This window comes from Phascolarctos cinereus, unplaced genomic scaffold (genome assembly GCF_003287225.1).
Source record: "Phascolarctos cinereus isolate Bilbo 61053 unplaced genomic scaffold, phaCin_HiC Scaffold_2;HRSCAF=192, whole genome shotgun sequence".
Lineage (NCBI taxonomy): Eukaryota > Metazoa > Chordata > Mammalia > Diprotodontia > Phascolarctidae > Phascolarctos > Phascolarctos cinereus.
Genome location: NW_027555625.1, coordinates 175,399,407 through 175,419,961, shown reverse-complemented (window position 1 = coordinate 175,419,961; position 20,555 = coordinate 175,399,407). Strand labels below are relative to the sequence as shown.

The window sequence follows — 20,555 nt, the reverse complement described above, 5'->3', positions numbered from 1 at the left end:
TGAATTTGTAAATATTACTACTACTGCTATTACTACTACTACCACCATCACTACTTCTACTACTACACCACCACCACCACCACCACCATTATCTCTTAATATGACTATTATCTCTCATTTATATAGTGCTTTAAGGTTTTTAAAACACATTTCATTCTCACAACAACCTTAGGAGGTAGGTGCTATTATTATTCCCATTGTACAGATGATGAAACTGAGGTTAAGATGCATTAAGTGACTTGTCCAAGGCTATTCAGCTAGTATGTATCAGAGGCATAATTCAAACCTAGGTCTTTCCTAGCTCCAGGACCAGCATTCTTTTACACTTATGCTTGTCTGCCTTTAACAGGAGACTCACTACCTCACAAAAGCAGCCCATTCCATTTCACAGGCCAAGAGTTCTGAAGTGGGCATGTTCTTCAATAATAGGAAGGCTTGGATACAGAACTTCGGATAAGCAGCCAGATAGCAGAACCTGCACATAGTCATTTCTTCACTATCCATGTCCCCTTCCCCCTCTGTCTCCTGCCGTGAACTCCTGGCTCATGGTTCCTTAGCTCATAGGCTTAGATCCAGAAGGAACCCCAGATCTAGTCTAATTCTTCATTTCATGGATGAAGAAAGTAAGGTCTGGTGAAATGAAGTGACTTGCCTAAGGTCACACAGGTAATTAACTGGGACTTGACCTTCTGACTTTAAATTCTTTGTTCTTTCCATTGAAGCACACTCTGTAACTAGGGCTAAAGAACACTGTGACAAGCTGGGTAAATCTAGGCTTTTTAAAATTCCAAGTTCAGTGCCGTGCCACAAAGTAGTGATGTGACCTAGGACACAGTATATGGCATCATTGTATATTATCCACATCTGCAGAATGAGGATAATGCCATGTGGTACTACATATCTCACACAGCTGGTGTAGGAAGGTGCTTTGTAACCATAAAGTCTTATGGACAAGCAGACTGCTATTGGTGTTATGATTATACCATGCTTCCAGCTCGTAAAAGGAGGTGAGTGACACCCAGCTGCCCCTAAAGTAAATTATAACTGTCTCTGTTCAATTGTTTTCAGTCTTGTCTGTCTCTTCATACCATTTCCTTCTCTAGCTTTTTTTTTAACAGATGAGGAAATTGAGGCAAACAGGGTTAAGTGACTTTCCCAGGGTCACATAGCTAGTAAGTGTCTGAGGCCAGATTCAAACTCAGGAAGATGAGTCTTCCTGACTCCAGGCCTAGCACTCTCTCCACTACATCTAGTAGTGGGATTGTTTAATTTACAATGGGATTGTTTAATTGCATGGACAATGAATGAGAGACAATATCGTCATATTATATAGTACAGATAATGTATTTTATTGTTGTTGTCTGTGAGTGATACTGAAATTCTAAAAAGAAAGCAGCAATTGAAGGCTGGCGTAGTCAGGGAATATGCCCTCACTGCCTCACCCCACCCCTGCCCACAACCTTCATGAAGGCCTCAAAGATGATGATGAGGATTCTGATAGGCAGAGAGAGTGGGATCAAGTTTCTGGGAGGGAGGATAGCATAAAGATAACATGAGGGACGTGCCCAGGGCCGTGGTGAGCTACAGTACAATAGATACTAGAACCAGGATTGAATACTCATCATTCCCAGCCCTATGTCATTACATGCTGCCACCAAGGTGATCATTCAGATTTCCTGAACTTTACTGAAATTCAGAAGGGTCAGTAGAAGTCTGTTTCACTAAATGGTAACTACAAGGAATTCTCAGCAGAGGTAGCCAGGATTGGTGAAAGGGGTCACTTAATTAGGCAGGTCCTTGGAATGTGGGTCATTGTCTTCCTCATCTATGTTGCCATCAATACCACTGACTCATACAACAACAATCAGTCTAATAGCAAGTGGGATGACATGAACATTCACAGTTTCATATAGAATCCTTTTTGTGTGTATAGAAATGCTTTTTTGTATTTAAATTCAGAATAAAATATGAAAAATCAATCAGATCAAAAAGCATTTATTAAACACTTACTATGTGTTGGGCAGTGTCCTAGGTAATGAAGATACAGATACAAAGAACAAGATAGTTCTTAACTCTAAAGAAACTTAAATTCTAACATCATGGTCTTCATAAACATGCAGATAACTGGAAGCTCAGTGAAGGCATAGATTATGTTTTCTTTGTCCAAGCATAGTGTACTGCATATAAAAGGCAGTTTATAAATCTTTGTGGAATGAATGATGCCCCTTTACTTCACAGAGAATTTTTTTATACTGAATATGTTGTCCCGTGATGGAAAAAAAGCAGTTACTCAGCGGTCATACCAGTTCTCATTCTCCTGCTTCTTTATATTTTATCGGTTTCAGATTGGGTGGTACCAGGAAGCATAAAAACAGACAGAAAAAACAACAACACGGTTGCCTCCCAAATTTTTAAAATTTTCATAGTTTTAACCATGGCTGCATCCAGAAGCTAATAATAACGTCTCACAGTAATAATCACATTTTATACGTATCAAAATGCATTAACTCATTTGGTCCCATTCACTGTGGGTGTTCCCCAAGGCTCTGTCCTGGATCCTGTTCCTTATACTATTTCATTTCATATACTATTTCATCAGTTCCCATGTGTCTAATTATCTTTTCTTTCACTCTCAATCTCTCTTGATAGATATAAATATATTATAATACTTACATCATAATGTCTTATAATAACTAATATATAACATATTGAAAGACAGAACATTTTATATATATATATATATATATGTATATATATATATATATATATATATATATACACACACACATATAACATGTATGTAAAATCATCCCTCCAGTTACCCAAGCTTGAAACCTCAATGTCATCATTAACCCCTCATTCCCATTCAACCCCCACATCCAATCTGTTGTCAAATCTTGCTGTTTCTACCTTTATAAAGTCTTTAATTTATACCCCCTTCATTCCACTCACACAACCATTTAGTACAGGTCTAGTCTAGTACAGATTTTCATCACTTCCTATCTAGACTACTGCAGTAGCTTTCTGGTTAGCCTTCCTGCCTGCCCCAAGCCTCTCCACTCTACTCCATCTTCTATTCAGCAGCCAAGGTGATTTTCCTGAAGAGTATATCTGACCATGTCACCCTTTCCTTATTCAATAAACTCCAGTTTCTCCCTAATACTTGCAAGGTAAAATACACAGTCTTCCCTTCAGCATTTAAAGCTATTCACAAACTGGCCCCTTCCTACCTTTCTAGTCTTCTTACACTTCTCTCAAAGTCTTCTCTGTCCCTGCTCCCCACTTTCTTTGGAGATTACCTTCTGCCTACTCTGTATATATCGTGTACGTGCACAGTAACAGCAGTGGTTGTTTGTACATATAGTTTTTTGCATGTTGCCTTCCCCATTAAAAGTAAGCTCCTTTGAGGGCAGGGACAGTTGTTTTTGTCTTCATGTGTATCTCTAGCATTTAGTGCAGTGCCTGAAACATAGTAGTGCTTAATAAATGCTTGTTGACTGAGTAATCCTCACGAGGACCTTGTGGGGGCAGGGAGTACAATATAATGATCTCTATTGGACAGGTGACTGAACTGGGACTTGCCCAATATACCAGTCAGTAACCCATAACCTAAATCCAAGTCTTCTGGCTTTGAGTACTTAGTTGTTGTCTCTGCAGCATCCTCCTCTATCCCACCAGCACCCGACCCCCACGACACACACACAGCAGCTCTTCTACCCTTAACTTCCAGACGCATAATTAGCATCTGCTTAGCATGATGTAATGGAGAATATGAGAGACACAGCTGTTTGGAGCCCCCATCTAGCCTTCACTGGGAGTAGGAGGATCAGCATTTGTCTAGGGTATTAGATAAAGATCCAAAAAAATGGTATTTGGGATGGGGAGGGGGAAAGGGTGCAGTTACTAGGAAACATGTGAGTCACCAACCTGTATGCTCCTTGATGCTCTGCATCCCTTTTTAGCAACTGACATTTCTATAATACTTTGTGGTTTACAAATTGCTTTACATTATCTCACTTGATCAACACTTCAACCCTGCAGGGGAGATTATACCTTCATTATTTATCTGTAAAATGGAAGCTTATAACATCCACAGTAAGAGGTTAGATAGGGCTGGGGAACCTGTGGCCTCCAGACCACATGTGGCCCTCTAGGTCCTCAAGTGCAGCCCTTTGACTTCCTTAGTTTGGATTCAGTCAAAGGGCTGCACTTGAGGACCTAAAGGGCCACAGGATTAGGTGATACAGTCAGATCCATGAAATCCAATCGTGTATCCATTTTTGGGTCCTCTCCTTTAAATCAATTGCCCTAAGCAATGGCACATATTATTGAGAGGAGTGTCGGGAGAGATACAGCAATAAATAGCAATGACCTGTGCCAGTATAGTTGGGAGAATGGAGCACAGAAATAGAAAGGGATGCCAAAGAGTCTGCTGGAGTTTCCTCCTGGATATTCCCAGGCCTTTGAAGCTATAGGGAACAGGGAATGAATAATAATGGCAATGGAACATTCACTAGAGTCTTTAGAGGTGCCAGGTAGTATGGACAGGGCAGGTGTACCACTACACAGGCCAGTGCAATTACGGCAGGGAGTAGAACTTGTAATGAGATAATGTGTCATGAATGTAGGCAGGGAAGGCCCAGTGAGGACGGGAAGCAAGTACAACTGTGTATCTTTCTTTCCTTGCATCATGAATGGGAAGGCACCAGGAGGTTTCTGTGTTGGGCCCAGGGTTGAGGTCCGAGCTGCTCCAGATCCAGAATATGCGTGTACTAGTACAAGAGATGATGGAGCTATGGTCAGGGCCAGCCTAGAGATGCCCATCTTGGGAAGAGGGGCTGAGTTCCTGTCCTCGAGCAGAACTGTTCAGCAGCATCCTGTCATCAAGTACTTTACAATTTAGTAGGGTGACAAGACTCAGTTACATATTACTCTGATCCAAGATTGCACATTCCAAGTGCTTTGACAAATCTAAGGAAGAAAGGATGACATTCAAAGGATATGTTCACAGATATGTATCGGCCTATAACTAAGGATTGAGCTGCGCCATGGTCCCCCAGGTCAGATCTCCAGAGGGTGTGAGGGTTGAGGGAAGGCTTCAAGGAGAAGATAGAGTTTGAGCTGGACCTTAAGTGATGGGTACAGTTTCAACAGGCAGAGATGAGGAAAGAGGGAGGCCTGGGGATAGAAGAAGAAAGCATTTTCTCACATGGTCCTTATTCTTATTCCATAGGTAAAACCTCTCATTTTGATAGTAAATTCAACAAGACCCACTGGAAAGAAAACAATAGAAAGAATGAACAGTGTGTGTATGGTATAGATGAAGTGGACAGGAGGAGGAATCGTAATTTGAATAATCTCTCCTTAGATTGGCTAGAAACCCCTGGTCAATTCATTTCAGTCCTAGCCTCCCATTTGCATTCTTTCTAGTACTAAGAACCAAAAAATGCTTCTGGAGTCAACAACTGCACGGTGTAAAGTGAAGGATGGTGACAATAGAGAAGACAGGTAAAAGTGAGTACTGGAGAGATGTTTGAAAGGGAGGAGGGAGTTGTTTATGGGGAGGGCCCTAAGAGAAATTTGGGTTTCAAGATTCAAAGAATGTTAGTATTAGAAGAAGGCTTAGGGAAAATCTACTTCAAATCTCATTTAACAGAAGATTTTAAAATGTTTAAATGACTTCCCCAGAGACACTACCAATATGGCAGAACTGAGACTAGAACCTTTGTTTCCAAACTTCAAGGCAAACATTCTTTTCACAATTCCATGTTATTTGAGAGAGTAAGGAAGCTGGCTCTGACCTAAGAAAGGAAGGAAACCTTAGGTTTACCTACTGAAATGGAGGAAGAAGTTGGGACAGACCTTGTCAGAGTCAGGCACGCTCAGGCCTTTTTGTGTCTTGGACAAAGTTTAGAAATTACAGGCCCTAGTCTACTGCCCATTGGCCTTAATTTTATCAGAAGAGACTCGGATTATGAACCAAAACAAAGTATTATGGGCCATAGAGAAGAGAAGTTTATTAAAAATGCACATTCCTTCTCCCTTTCCTTGGAGAGTTAGTGGACTTGGGCATAGAATACCACATATGCTATCAGATACGGTGGCTATGGAAAACTAGGGGGCAAGGGCAGTGGTATATCCAGAAATGACCATGGTATAAAAAAACAAAAAGTGTCATTAAACTTTTTAAAAAGTGTATTTATAAAAAGAGATGTTAAAATGTCCTTTAGTTATGTCCTCCTCAGATACTTATAATCTCTGTGGCCCTTGACAAGTCACTTAATATCTCTGAGCCTCAGTTTCCTCATTTATAAAATGAAGATGTTAGATTTGATGACCTCTAAGGTCCCAAAAATCTATGATCCTACCCTCTAAAAATCCTATGATCATATGATCCTACCCTCCCCCTCAACCACTCCCATCTGGATCTGTACCTTAGAGAAAAGAAATTCTGAACCATCTTATATTTTCCATGAAGATTGTGTTAATAGTGGGAGAAGATATGTTATGATAAAAGGTACAATTTTTATGAACCCTAATTTTGTTTACTTTGTAGATGTAATTTCTTGCTCTGTTCTTATTCTCCTTGTTTAATGTAAGCTTTGAATGGCTAAGAACCAGAAATAATGGGGAGTACGTACGTTTAGTTTAAAATGTGAAGCTGTGTGGGCCTCCTCCACTACACTGAGGAGCATCTTGGGGAGCTGTGTTGAGAGATGCATTCCTTTCTGGACTGACTGTAGAATCATAGGCTGTTCAGGGTTGTGAGAGACCTCAGCAGTTATCTTTTCTAACTAATATTCCTAGAAGAATCCTTATGATTACATTCCTCACCACTGATTAGCTAGCTTCTGCCTGGAGACCTCCAATGAGGGGGAACCTCCTGCCACTTGAAACAGCCTATTTTCTTTTGAGTAACTCTCAATTGTCCAATTGTTTGGTTTTTTTTTTTTTATCGTCAAGCCTAAACCTGCATTTTTCCATTTTTACCTGCTGCTCATGGTTCTACCCTATCTATTGTGAGGGATACAGCAAAGATTGTAAAAGATTACATGCCAAGACTACTCTTAAATTTGAGAGGTTTCTGTTCTCTCAGACAGCAACAGCAAAGTCAATCAGTAGCTTGGGGCGCCTTTGGAAAACATTACGCTTGGCTGCATGAAAACACAGTAACCAAAGCATTAGTGGGTTGTTTGTCAGATGCACCATTAGGTATGTAGGCACTGTGTGTGTATTTTGAAACCTGTCCCTCTGGTGTAGTTTTAGAGCTGGTAGGAACCTTAGAGTTCATTAAGTTCAAACTCTTTAGTAGAAACAGTATAATAGGGTGGGAAGGTCACTGGTTTGGGAGTAGGAGGACATGGATCCAGGTTCGCTTCTGGGACTTACTAACTGTGTGATATTGGGCTCTAGATTTCAGTATTCTTATATGTAAAATAAAGGGGCTGCCTCAGATGGCCTCCAATGTCACTTTTAGCTCTAATCTATGATACCTCTCTTTATAGAGGAAGAACCTGAGACTGAGGAGGATTTCCCATATTGCACAGCAAATTAGTGAATTTTGTTCCTTAAGGAATTATGTGACATTAAGAAAATTCAAGCTTCTCTAAAATCAAGGGAGAAAAACATGTTTAACTTATTAAATTTCCTTCTTATTCCATAGGCAAGTGGCCTTCCTCATGATTATTCCAAGTCTATTCCTAGGCCAAGGCTACTTACCTAAGGCATTTAAGATTGGTCCATAGTCCCAGGACTAAAGTATAGTCAAATGAAGATTTGAATAGAAGTCATCAATAAGTTCAGAAAACTCGGTACTTTACCTGGCTAACGAACCTTCCCGGATATCCCTTTTCCTCTACGCTATGTACTCTATGTCTCCAGCCATTCAGACTGGATTCCTTGTTATTGCTGCAGTGAGAATTTGCACCATGACTAGATGAAGAGCTGTAAGAATGTCTCACTGTCTGCTAGACTGAGAGCTCCATTTTTCCTAGTGTCCACCATAGACCCTCTCTACATATGCCCATGCTTAATCAGTGCCTGTGGAATTGAATTGAACCAATTCTATTCTTGTGAATCCCCAGTTCACTCTGCAAGTAGTCATTAATCTTTACAAAGAGGTTTGAATCAAAATATACTAGAGGTATCAAACATCCAACCCTTGGGCCATATACTTCCACAATTACTCCTGAGGCCAAATCAGATTAAAATGTAATTGGAATAGCTCTTAGGGAAAGGAAAGGGGAAGGAGATTGGGAATATTATGGTGATGTAAGACAAAGAAAACATCAACAAAAATTATTTTAAAAAAATTCATTGGGAAATATTTAATGAAATAAATAAAAAATGTAATAAAACAGTCACTATGTAGCCCACAGGGATCCTTATGTATAGGTTAGTGGCCTTGTTTCTATTTGAATTTGACCCCACTGGATAACACCAAGTATAAATTTGATGATATAGATCATCAGGAGACTTCCTGTCTGGTCCCTTTTTCCTTCTTTTCATAAAATATTCCACATATTCTATTCAATTAACAAGCATTTATTTTCTTCTCCCTTCCCACCTCATTGGGAGACAAAAAAGAAAAACATGAATAGTCAAGAAAACAAATCACCATATTGGTCATGGCCCATGACCTCTCTGCCAGGAAGCGGGAGGCACTCTTCATCATTACTCCTATGGAATGGTGGTTGGTTATTTCATTGATTGGAATTCTAAAGTGTCTCAAAGTTGTCTCTACAAGGTTGTAGAAACTTTATCTGGTTCTGCTCATTTCTGGTTCTTTATCACTTCATACAAATCTTCCTAGGTTTCTCTGAAACCATCTGTTTCATCAATGTGTGACAGTATTCACTATATTTGTAAACCATAATTAGTTCAGCCATTACCCAGTTCATAGACAATCCCTTAGTTTATAGTCCTTTACTACTACAAGAAAAGCTGCTGTCGATGTTTTTGTACATGAGTGTTTTTCCTCTTTCTTTGATGTCTTTGGGGTATAAGATCATTCTCCTACAGTAATATGTTGTGGTATAAGAGGAGAAAAGCACATGGATTAAAGAGATGCTAAGGAGTTAAAATTAACAAGATCTGGCAAATGATTGAATATGGGAGGTGAGTCAGTGACAAGCTGAGTTTAACTCCCTTTCTTATGAACTGGGAGACTACTTTGCCCAAAGTAGACTCAATGATCACTACACAAATGTGTCACTTAAAATTTCATTCATTAAGTTAATATTTATACAACGTCTAAAAATTTTTGTGATCCTTAGCACCTTCTCACCTTTCTCAGTTATTCTGATACTTTCTCTGCAAAAGTGGAAGGGCTTCTGTACAGTCCTGATGGCCATTTTGTAATTTTCTTGTTTTTGTGGATTTCTGTGGCCAGAAATTTAATCACCATATTACATGACAGGCAGGTACTTCCTTAGTGGCATATACCTACAATTCCATCTCATCAGTCAGTGTCCTAGAACATTAAATATTATTAACCTACAATGGCCAGCCATGTGACTTTGGTAAGAATAGTGGGTGGTAGTATCTCATTTTCTGAAAATGGATGGATTCACACATTGAAACCACATTGAAGTTTTCAGCTTTAAGTGTCAGTAAAGCCTTTCTCCCTTCTTTAGATTACAGTCAAGCAACTATCCTTTGAGGTGCTGATTTATGATTTCTGCAAAGGGGAAGAAAGTCTGTTTTTATATTCACTGATGCTTTTGTCTTTCCTTAATGGTTCTTTGTTTGTGTGTGTGTGTGTGTGTGTGTGTGTGTGTGTGTGTGTGTGTGTGTGTGTGTGAGAGAGAGAGAGAGAGAGAGAGAGAGAGAGAGAGAGAGAGAGAGAGAGAGAGAGAGAGATGGATTTAAGAAATGAGAGAAATGGAATATCGAGAAAATTAGTGTCTATTAAACACCCACAAACCTAAAAACCAGAGTGGTCATGTACTTTTCCTTGTAATTATGTTAATCACTAATAAAAAGTTTTTTTTTTTAAGTTCAAGTCAGTCCTTGCTACTGTGCTATTTATTTTAGCAGTTGGTGGTCATTAATGTTTTTGAGACATTTTTTTCTGTGGTTGTGCAAAGTCATCGTCTGAATCATCATGAAACATCATAACCTCTGTTTTGTTCTTGAATTCCTGCTTTGAAATTTTTTCCTTTTGCTAAAAGTTTTTCAGATGGTGAAAAATATAGCTTTCAAAAAATAGGTTTCAAATTTTACACCAGCATTGGCTACTTCAGAATCAGGTTCGTTGAATTGAGCAGAGTTTTTGAAAATCAGTCAGAAATCACGAAAAATCTTCTGCCTTTGTGTACACTGGAGAATCTACTTGGAATCTCCTCTTGATGGTGGACAAATCAATAGGCTTCTTAATTATTTTGTTATAATCAGGCATTGTAGAAGGAATCAGAGTCATGAGACTCTTCATAGTTAATTAGCCCAGTCCTCAGGAAGTAAACATAGTCTGTTGCATGGAATGTACTTAAAGCTATTCCTGTATGCATGGTAGAACCTGCTGAGAATTATGATTCCACTGACAAAATCTTTCAGAACTCAAATCACCTCCACAACATGATGAGATGTTGGAGCAGGACTTTTGTGGATATTTAAATTTTGTAACATCTGGAAAATCACATTGAATTTGATTTTTGTTTGGGAATATTTGTCTTTGGCAAAATAAAACAACAATTCACCAACATGACTGAATAGATGTGGGCAGGGGTGTGCTGGTAAATGTTTAACAACCAGCTCCCTGGAAAAAAAATTTACCCACAAGTACACTTTTAAGTTTAATCCACATTATTAACATTTTCTTCATCACTTTAAAAGATTTAGACAATCGACAAAACAGTAAATCAAGTCCTTATTTGTAGTGTTTGACCATTTCTGAGGTAGGAATTGTCACACTGAAAATTTAGCATTTGAGCTGCTCTAGTTTCTAGATATGGGTTTATGTGAGAAGGCCTAGTGAAATTTTAATAGCCAGTTAGTCTTAGAACCTGTCTACTAGGACGAGCATAATGTTATATCTGCAATAGCTTTAATGAAGCACTTGAGTTCTGATAGTCGCTCTGAAAGGGCAATTAGTAGTCATTTTAACCAATATCGGAGTATTCAGTGTTTTCTAGTTTGGCATAGTAAATAATAATAATAGCTAACATTTATATAGTGCCTACTTTGTGCCAAGCAAACACTTTATAATTATCTCCTTTGATCCTCACAACAACCCTGGGAAATAGGTGCTATTATTACTCCCATTTTAGAGATGAGGAAACTGAAGTTAAATGACTCACCCAGGGTCACACAGAGAGCAAGTGAGTCTGGATTTGAACTCAAGTCTTCCTAACTCTATCCATTGCACGACCTAGCTAGACTTGAATAGGCCTCCTGGCTTAAACACTTACTTAGCTCTATCACTTTCTAGGCTCTCTCAGTCTTGGCTTCTTCTTCTAGGGAATAGTATCTCACAGTGTCGTTGCGAGGATCAAAATGTACAGTGCTTTGCAAACCTTAAAATACTATACAAAGGTCAGTTATTATTGCTATTATTTATTATTATTGAACCACACATGAACCATAGGTCCAGAGCTGGGAAGTACCTCCAAGGCCATCTTGTTCTATTCATCTTACAGATGAGTAAACTAAAGCTCAGGAAGTTTAATTGACTTGTCCAAGGTTACACAGGTAGTAATGTAATTATCAGTGGTAGAATTTGAACTGATTCCAGAACCAATGCTTTCTCTGCTGTACCACCTGACCTCTTTGATGCATTCTCGAGGTAGACATTGTTATGCTCATTTCACCAATGGGAAAAATAAGGTGTTGTGACTGAATCAGGTTGTTGTTGTTGTTTTAAATTAAGAGGTATAGGAGTTGGGATTACAACCTGTATCTCCTGGCCTATATTTGGGCATGCAGTTGACTAGATTACTTCACCTTTTTCTCTGAATCCTCATTCTCATTAGCGTTTAACTGTAATTCCAGCTACTGCTCCCCCCCACACCCCGTATTCACACTGAACTCACCCTTGTAACAAAGGAAAAACTATACAAAATTAAACAACATGGTGACGGCATCAGAAAATGTTTGCAACATTCTCTACCTCAAGTCCTTTGCCAAGTACACTGAAAGAAAGGAGGTGAATTTCATCACCTGTTCTCCAAGATCAAAATTAGTTATTACAGTTACTTAGCCTTTGGCTTCCTTTTAGCATTCTTCTAATTTATATTGTTGTAGTCATTGCATATGTTATTATTGTATATGCTTATATTATTATTATGTTATGGAACATATTATTTCACTCCACATTGGTTCTTATGAGCCTTTGATATTTCTCTGAATTCCTCATATCTATTGTTTCTTATGGCACATAACATTCCTTTACATTCCATTATGTCATTCAGCCAATAGTGAATCAATTGGCACCTACTTTGTTTCAATGAATTTGCTGCCATGGTGCTATAGATATTTTGCTATATGTGATATATGTACACATATGTGTATACGTGTACGTGTGTGTGTGTGTGTGTGTGTGTGTGTGTGTGTGTGTGTATATATATATATTATATATATATATTATATATATATATATCACATATATGAAGTCTTTGACCTCCTTGGGGGTATATGCCCAGTAGTAAGATCACCCAAAATCTTTTCCACTGCACAACACTCCTAATCCTTACCCCACTGAGCAATTGATTCCCCAGGGCTAAGGGCTCTTGTGAATGCAATTCTCTAAGCCTATAAGCAGCTAAAATGCATAACTGTGTATCACCTTTTGTGTGTCTTCATGTGAATAGCTAATAAATTATTCTTTCATATTTGACTATGATTCATCTGCCTCTGGATTAACTGACATTTCTTTGTACTGTGTGATGCATTCATTATATGTGCATATTCTTCTGCATACAATTGTGGGGGATATATGGCAATATCATCACAAAATCACATCATTAATTTGCAAATAAAACTCCTGAATGAGCCTTAAATTTATTCCTCCTAAATATGCCATCACTCATGAGATCCTTCAGACTGTCCATTGATTATTCTATACTTCCTATAGGCAGAGTTTATAAAAAGAAAGACAGATTCTGAGATATTTAGTGACCTACATTAAGTTTGAGAAACCCAGATGGAAATTTGAGCTGAAAACATTAACTCTACTTTGCCTTTTGAACCATACCAAGTTTTTTAAATGGCAAAGACAGAAAAAGAAAAGGATAACAGACCCTTGACATTTCTGGGGCAACTATATAGCTATAAATAGAGATATAAATCTTGCCCCTTTGAACTTTGCTGAAGGGACAGAGGTTAGAATTTTATTTGTACTCATTTTGTATTTTTGTGGGGACACAGGAAGAGGTTGTTTCTACTTGGATGATCTAGTTTCAGTCCAGAAAACTCAACATTTGCAAGTTTCCCCCTTACATAAGTTGAGTATATTCATCATTTCCTTTTGAGGAAGTTTGAGGCCCAAGATTTAGATGATGAACAAACCTAGGAAGCAGTTGTTAATGTCCTAATCCCAGAGGTCAATTCTGAAGAACCTGAATTGGGAGTTAGGAAACTGGGATTCAAATGTTGTTTGTATCGCTTATTATTTGTGTTTCCCTGGGCGAGTCACTTTCCCTGCCTATACCTCATTTTTCTCAAATGGAAAATTGAAGGTGGGGGCAGGTAGGTGGCACAGTGGATAGAGCCCTGGCCCTGGAGTCAGGAGGACCTGAGTTCAGATCCGACCTCAGACACATAATACTTCTAGTTGTGTGGATCTGGGCAGGTCACTTAACCCCATTTGCCTTACTAAAAATGTAAATTGAAGGTGCATGGGTGGAGATAACACTCTTTTCCTCTACCTTAAAGGATACTTGTGAGACTCAAATGAAATAACATGAAGTAATTTGGAATAGTAAAGCACTATATAAACATGAACCATCTCCAGACTAGCATCTCTAGGGACAAGAATGACTGATCACCTAAGTCAGGTCTAGAAACAGTCCAGCATAACTACTTGAAAAGTCAAAATAGGATTGCCCCCCTAGCACTTACCCATGACAATCTCCTGAGGCATCTAAAAAGCAAATGAGAAATTATCATGGTAGCACGTGTATACGATAGCCTTAGAATGGACTCCATTGCTTGAAACAGTATAGAACACCTAACACCACTCCAGTCTAGGAATAAAGGAACCCCAGATGTCCACTAGCTTTTAGACCATTATTTTGGGAATAGGGAGGTATGGACTGAATTTCTACTTACTAGATATATATAGTCCTGTATTTGGTACACAAGAGTTTGGGGCAGGCTAGGTCTATTCAAATTTTGCACATTTATCTGGGTGTCTAAGGTAGTCACATCAGTAACCCCTGAAGTTCCATCTGTCTCTTGCTCTAACAGACCCAAATTAGTTGCCATTCTAATGACCTTGGTATTAGAAGACTATGTGTGAGAGAACAGAATCATTTTATCTGGGACCAGGAGTATTCAAAGTCTTCACACCATCTTAGTGCCATCATGACTATTTGACTGCATATTTCTTCTACTGGAGGCTTCTTCCTTTTTCCGTTACAGAGAGCTTGATACTTATGTACTATAAAGAAACTAAAAACACCAGCTGAAGTATGAAAGGTACACCCATATAGTAGCATTGGAGTCACAGGCAAGTTTCAAAACACTAAACATATCATGAATAATGTTGAAACACAGCATTTTCCATCATTTTAAAAAATAAGGGGTATATCAACCCAGAGCCTAATTATTGCAGTATAAGGTTATTGTTCATTACTCAAGGCCAGATTTGGGGCTTAAGTATTATCTTTGACCCTCACAAGATTCAGGCAATCAGATGTGACAGGCAGCAGAGGACAGAAAAGAGAGTTCTGTCTTCTTGTGCATGAGTTCTACACCAGTTCTATGCCAGAGGCAGAGCCAGCTCTGCAAAGACAAGAGAACATCTGAGAAGGAAAGGCGCTTCATTGGGGCTATATTATCCTATAGACACAGTAGGTCTTAGACTCTGAAATCATCATTGAATATGTGAGTGACTAACATATAGTGTTCATTCAATTTTTTTTTTAATTTTATTTTTCTTTTTTTAGGCAATTGGGGTTAAGTGAATTGCCCAGGGTCACACAGCTAGTAAGTGTCTAGTGTTTGGTCTGAGGTCAGATTTGAACTCAGGTCCTCCTGACTATCCACTGAGCCACCTAGATGCCCCTATGGTATTCATTCATAAAAGAGCTAGGAGGTATAGTAAAGTGCTAGACTTGGAGTCAGGAAGACCTGAGTTCAAATCCTGTCTCAGACACTTACTAGTTGTGTAACCCTGGGCAATTCACTCAAACTATTTCAGTCTCAGTTTCTTCATCTCTAAAATGGAGATAATAATAGCGCCAACTTCTCAGGGTTGTTGTGAAGTGAAAGTGAGATGTATATAAAGTGCTTTGTAAACCTTAAAGCACTATAAAAAAGCTAGCTTTTATCATTAACATGTCATAATGTCTCACTTCTATTTTTGCCAAAGTGAAATAAAATCATTCGATAAGATTCTGATCACCCATCTACCAGTGGAAGGCACCCACCAAAGGCCCTAAGAAGCAGGAGTGCCAAAAATCTAAATCTGGCCCTAGGTTTTATGTGAGAGTCTATAAGCCAGTCCCTCTGAAAGAGTCACTCACTTCCCTACCTCTCTGATGTGCTGAATCCAGTCTCACTTGATCTTGGGAAAATAGATGGAAGTTCAAGTCTTAAATCCAATGGATTATGCTTTACAAGGACAACATTCCTCTTCGTTCCTTAAAGCCAAATTTGAAACTCAGAGATTATCCAGGACCACCGGTGAGGTTCAGGGAAGGAGCTGTCCAGTTGTGAGAGGCAAAGGGCAGCAGAAGACATATAAAAGAGCCTTGGCTTGTACATACAGTTAAAAAACCCTACCCTGCAAGCAATCCCAGCCCACTTCATTGTTGGCCACTGTGGCTTCCTTCTGGGTAGGTGTGGAAACAAACTCATAGGTCGGCTTCTGAAATGTCTCGAAAAGATACAGCTCAGCTTTTCCAGGTCTTGGGGAAAGAGGGAATTTACTGAGGGTTTTCATTCAAATCTCACTCTGTAGCCCCCAAAGAGTTGCCACATCAGATGATAGAATTTTAGATTTAGAGGGGACCTTAAAGAGTTTCATTCATTGCTTTCACTTTGTGTGGGTGAGGAAACTGAGGCCCAGCAAAGGCAAATGATTTCGACAAGGTCACATGGGATTTTTGTGGCAGATTCAAGACTACAACCCAGGTCCTGGCCTCTAGGCCAGTGTTTTTTCCAGCACATTTGGTAATTGGTGGGGGGTTGGGGGATGGAGTGGCACTGAAGGCTGCAATTGAGATTCTCAGAATTATCATTTGCATCAATCTGTAGACCTCAAAAGCAAGATGTTCTGATCTGGGTGAAGTCTGATATGCTTTGCCACATACAACTCAAGGTCTATCCCGCATTTTGCGATAAGTACTATTTTTAGAAATTTTAAATCAGCATTTTATATTCTGGTTTTAATAAAAAATGACAACCCTTCTCATAAGAGTAGGGTTTCAGCCATTATCTATAATTCTTTTCCCTCAAATGTTTTCATCACCTGGTACTTTTGTCCTGGCTGGAGATTGCTTTAGCTAGTGGCCAAATTTGGTTGTAAGAAAGACCAGTATAAAAAACAAAATCTCCATATACCAAAAATATTCTGAGGCCTACCTGATAGTTGACATCCATGGGCAATAATAAAAAAATTCTGGTATAACTGAGGAACCTTCCTAGCCCAGTGGAGTTGACTGCTAAGAACCAACTGCAGGTCATACTCAATGAGTGTCCACAAATCAACCACACTAATCAAATCCAGAGACCTTGAGGCCCAAACAAAATGATAGGAAAATGCAAGCTTACTCTGCCTGGCAATTACAATTTAGCTGAGGGAAGAAATGATCCCAGCTGATGAGATGGAATCGTGCTAAAAAATAATCCTGATTTCATGGGTGTTGGCACAGCTTTCAGTAATGCTGTTCACATTCCATCTCCATATTAGCAAATGGTCTTTATGAACTGCCATGGCCAAAACTCGCATCAACCCTCAGGTGATGAGATTTTCTGCATTTCTCTAGATTGGTCCTTGGGATAAAGGCACATAGTCTGCTACCAGGACTAAAAGTCCATCCAGCTGTGTAGGACCGCCAGTGCCTAATATAACCATTAAGATCCCAAGGTCACTTCTACACCATCAAATAATCAATCGGCAAACATTTATTAACTACCTATATTATGCTGTCGTTCTTCTAGATGCTAGGGTTAGAAAAACAGAAAGGAAACAGTCCCTGCCTTGAAGGAGATTATATTCTAATGATGGGACATGGGAAGGGGCTGTCAACAGAAGGCAAAGTCATTATTATGATGTCTGGAGACTCTGTGGGTCAGGGTTCACCAAGAAGTGAATTGTGGTTGATTAGTCAATCACATGCCACTTATCTAGTCACAGGATCATAGAATGTCAGAGCTGGAAGTTACCTTAGAAGTGGTAGGAGCTAAAGTTAGAAGAGGCCTTAATTATCAATTAATCTAACCCCCTACTTTTATAGAGGAAGAGGTTAAGTGATTTGCTCAAGGCCTTCTGCCTCTAAATTCGTTCTTCCTACTACACTAGGCTGCCTCCAATATCTAGTCCAGCCTCCTCCCCCCCATTTTGTAAATGAGGAAACAGACCCCAAATAGTGAACAATAATAATAATGATTTTAATCATTAGTTTAAGATATGAAGCATTTTCCTTACAACAAACTCCTGGACTAGGTTGAGCAAGTATTATCTCCATTTTTATAGGTTGGGGAACTGAGGCTCAAGAAGAAAAGTGACTTGATGAAGGTCACACAGCTACTTCATGTTAGCAGTGGGACTAGCACCTAGAACTCCAGGCTCCCAAGCTAGTAATAGTCTTCCCCTGGCTGTGGGATTGTAGCGTTGGGTGACATAATTTTCCCTGAGTCTGCTACCATTTCAGGTTCTGCGGAGGGAATGGTTGAATCCAAAAAGACTGAAACCTTGGTAGCCGCCAGTAGGCCCTGATTCAATAGCTTCTCAGAAGCTCACACTTTCTAGTTTTCTTGGGAAAATGAAGTCTAATGTGTTCCCTGGTAAGACGCTTCAGTTGGAAAACTCTTCTACTGTTTCAGAACAACCTGCCTGTTCACCCCCCAGGCAGCCTTCACATCCCTATGACTTTGCTGGAGTGTTTTCTATATTTTAAAACTTTGTGTATCATTGAACAGTCCTGTTCATGTATCCTAAGATATTAACAGGCTTAAAAAAAAAACCAGTTCATACGTTTGTTTAAACCTTCCCCTTTATACAGTTTTCTGAAGTTAGTAATCAGGAAAATAGGAGAATGTAAGTTAGGTAATGCCTGGGATAGCTTCAGGCACACAGCGAATGTTTAAATAAACATAATGTTTCAATGTATGTAAATCCCTTTGCAAATATTAAAACACTACAGCAAAGTCAGCTTTAATTATTATTTGGACAATTTTAATTATTTCTTGAGTTGATTGGTAAGATTCTGGGGAAATAGTGGCTTAGACATAATATTTCTATGAATGACACACAAATGAGGGAGATGATCATTGTGCTCTCTGGTCAGATCACACCTAGAGCATCATCTTCAGTTCTGGGCAGCACATGTTAGGAAGGACTTTGGCAAGTAGGAGCACATCCACCGAAGGCTGCCTGAAGATGAAGTGAAAATGTGAGATGTGTCATGTGAGAATCAATTAAAGGAACTAGAATGTTTATCCTGGAGAAGAGAAGACTTTGAAGAGGATTATCTTATCCCTCATCCCTCAAGATCTGAAAGACTGTGATGAGAGGCAAAATAGTATAATAAGTAGATAGAGTCTGCCTTGGAGTCAAGAAGACTTGGAGTCAACATCTGCCTATGTGCTCCGGGACAAGGCACTTGTGCTCTCAGTGACCCAGGGAACTCTGTAAAACAATACATTGCTAAGTAGGTTGATCTGCACTGGAAGAGGGACCTAGACCTAGAGTTCTGTATATCATTTCTATAGTTTGGAGGGTTTTAGGGGAAGGGGAAGAGTAGAAGGTTGACATTTATTTATTTCTCTTCTAATTTTTAGTATCTCCTCTTTTGTCCTTATTTTAAGTTTGTTGATTGGTTTTCTAATTTTTTAAAGGTGTATATACAATTCATTAATCTCCTTTTCTATTTTGTTAATATACAATGTTTTTAGTAGATATTATTTCCCCCTAAGAACTGCTTTAGCTGCATCCCAGAGATTTTGGTATGTTGTTTCATTGTTATAATTTTCTTTCACATAATTATTAATTGTTTTTAATCTCACTTGACTCACACATAATTTAGGATCTTACTGTTATCCTATTTAGGTCTGTGGCTTCTGTTTGTGTTTCCTGAACTGATTACTATTTTTATTGGATTTTGGTCTGGAATATAGTCCATATTGGAGTATGGTCTTTATTGGATTTATGGTCAGTAAAAAAAAAATGTTTACTGGAGTTCTCTATAGATAGTGAAATCACAGGTCTAGTCCTATATGGAAGACACATAGATTTATTCTGCTGGAACCCAAAAGGCATAATTAGGGCCTTTAGGACCAATATCAGGATTTAGAGCTTGAGGAAAGTCTAGTCTTTATGTAGTTCAAATCCCTCATTTTACAAATGGGGAAATTGAATCCTAGAAAGGTGATGTGATTTGTTCAAAGTTCTATAGGTAATAAGTAATAGAGCTGAGATTTGAACTGGGCCTGGAGCCAGGAAAAACCCAGTTCAAATCTGGCCTCAGACACTTCCTGGCTGTGTGACCCTGGGCAAGTCATTAATTTGTATTTACCTCTGTTTCTTCGACTGCAAAGTAGAGACAAAAATAGCTCCTACCCCCCAGGGTTGTTGTGAGGATAAAATGAAATAATATTTGTAAAGCACTTAACACAGTATGTGATACATAGTAGGCAGTTAATAAATGTTCATTTCTTTCCTTCTATCCTAACTCATCTCCTTCTTTCCTTCCTTCCTCCTTCCACAGTGCCTTGGTCTCTGGCTAAGCCCCACCATTGATTGGCAGGTCCTATAATCTTGAAAAGATTCCGAGTAAAGCTCATGCAGCATCCTCTGTCAGCTTTCCAAGTAGCAGCCTAGTGAGGTATAAGAAGACCTCATATCCAGCAGATTAGTTATGTAGGGATGAAATCTTTGACCATGACAACCCATGAAACAAAGAAAAATACAAAATGTTCCTCAGTCCTGGGCAGGTCTCTTCAGCTTCTGCAGTGATAGTAGAAGAGTGGAAGGAAATGGGATAGCAATGCTAAGAATCACAGTTTCTAGATTATCTATAAATATTAACTAACTTTAACTCTTGGTACTCTGAGATTCTTGTCCAGTAACCAACGAGTGAGTGTACACACTATTGGAGGCACTGAAAAATTAATCAATCTTGAAATTCTTGTCTTAAATGAGACTAGGAGGCCAAAAGAAATTGAAACTAAAT

At 39.0% G+C, this 20,555-nt stretch overlaps 1 protein-coding gene across 4 annotated transcripts in view; it reads right to left on the bottom strand.

The window, feature by feature from the left end:
* Positions 1-20,555, bottom strand: part of BLK (BLK proto-oncogene, Src family tyrosine kinase) — an 82,387-nt gene that overhangs the window by 35,750 nt on the left and 26,082 nt on the right. The gene's annotated exons all lie outside the window — the stretch shown is intronic.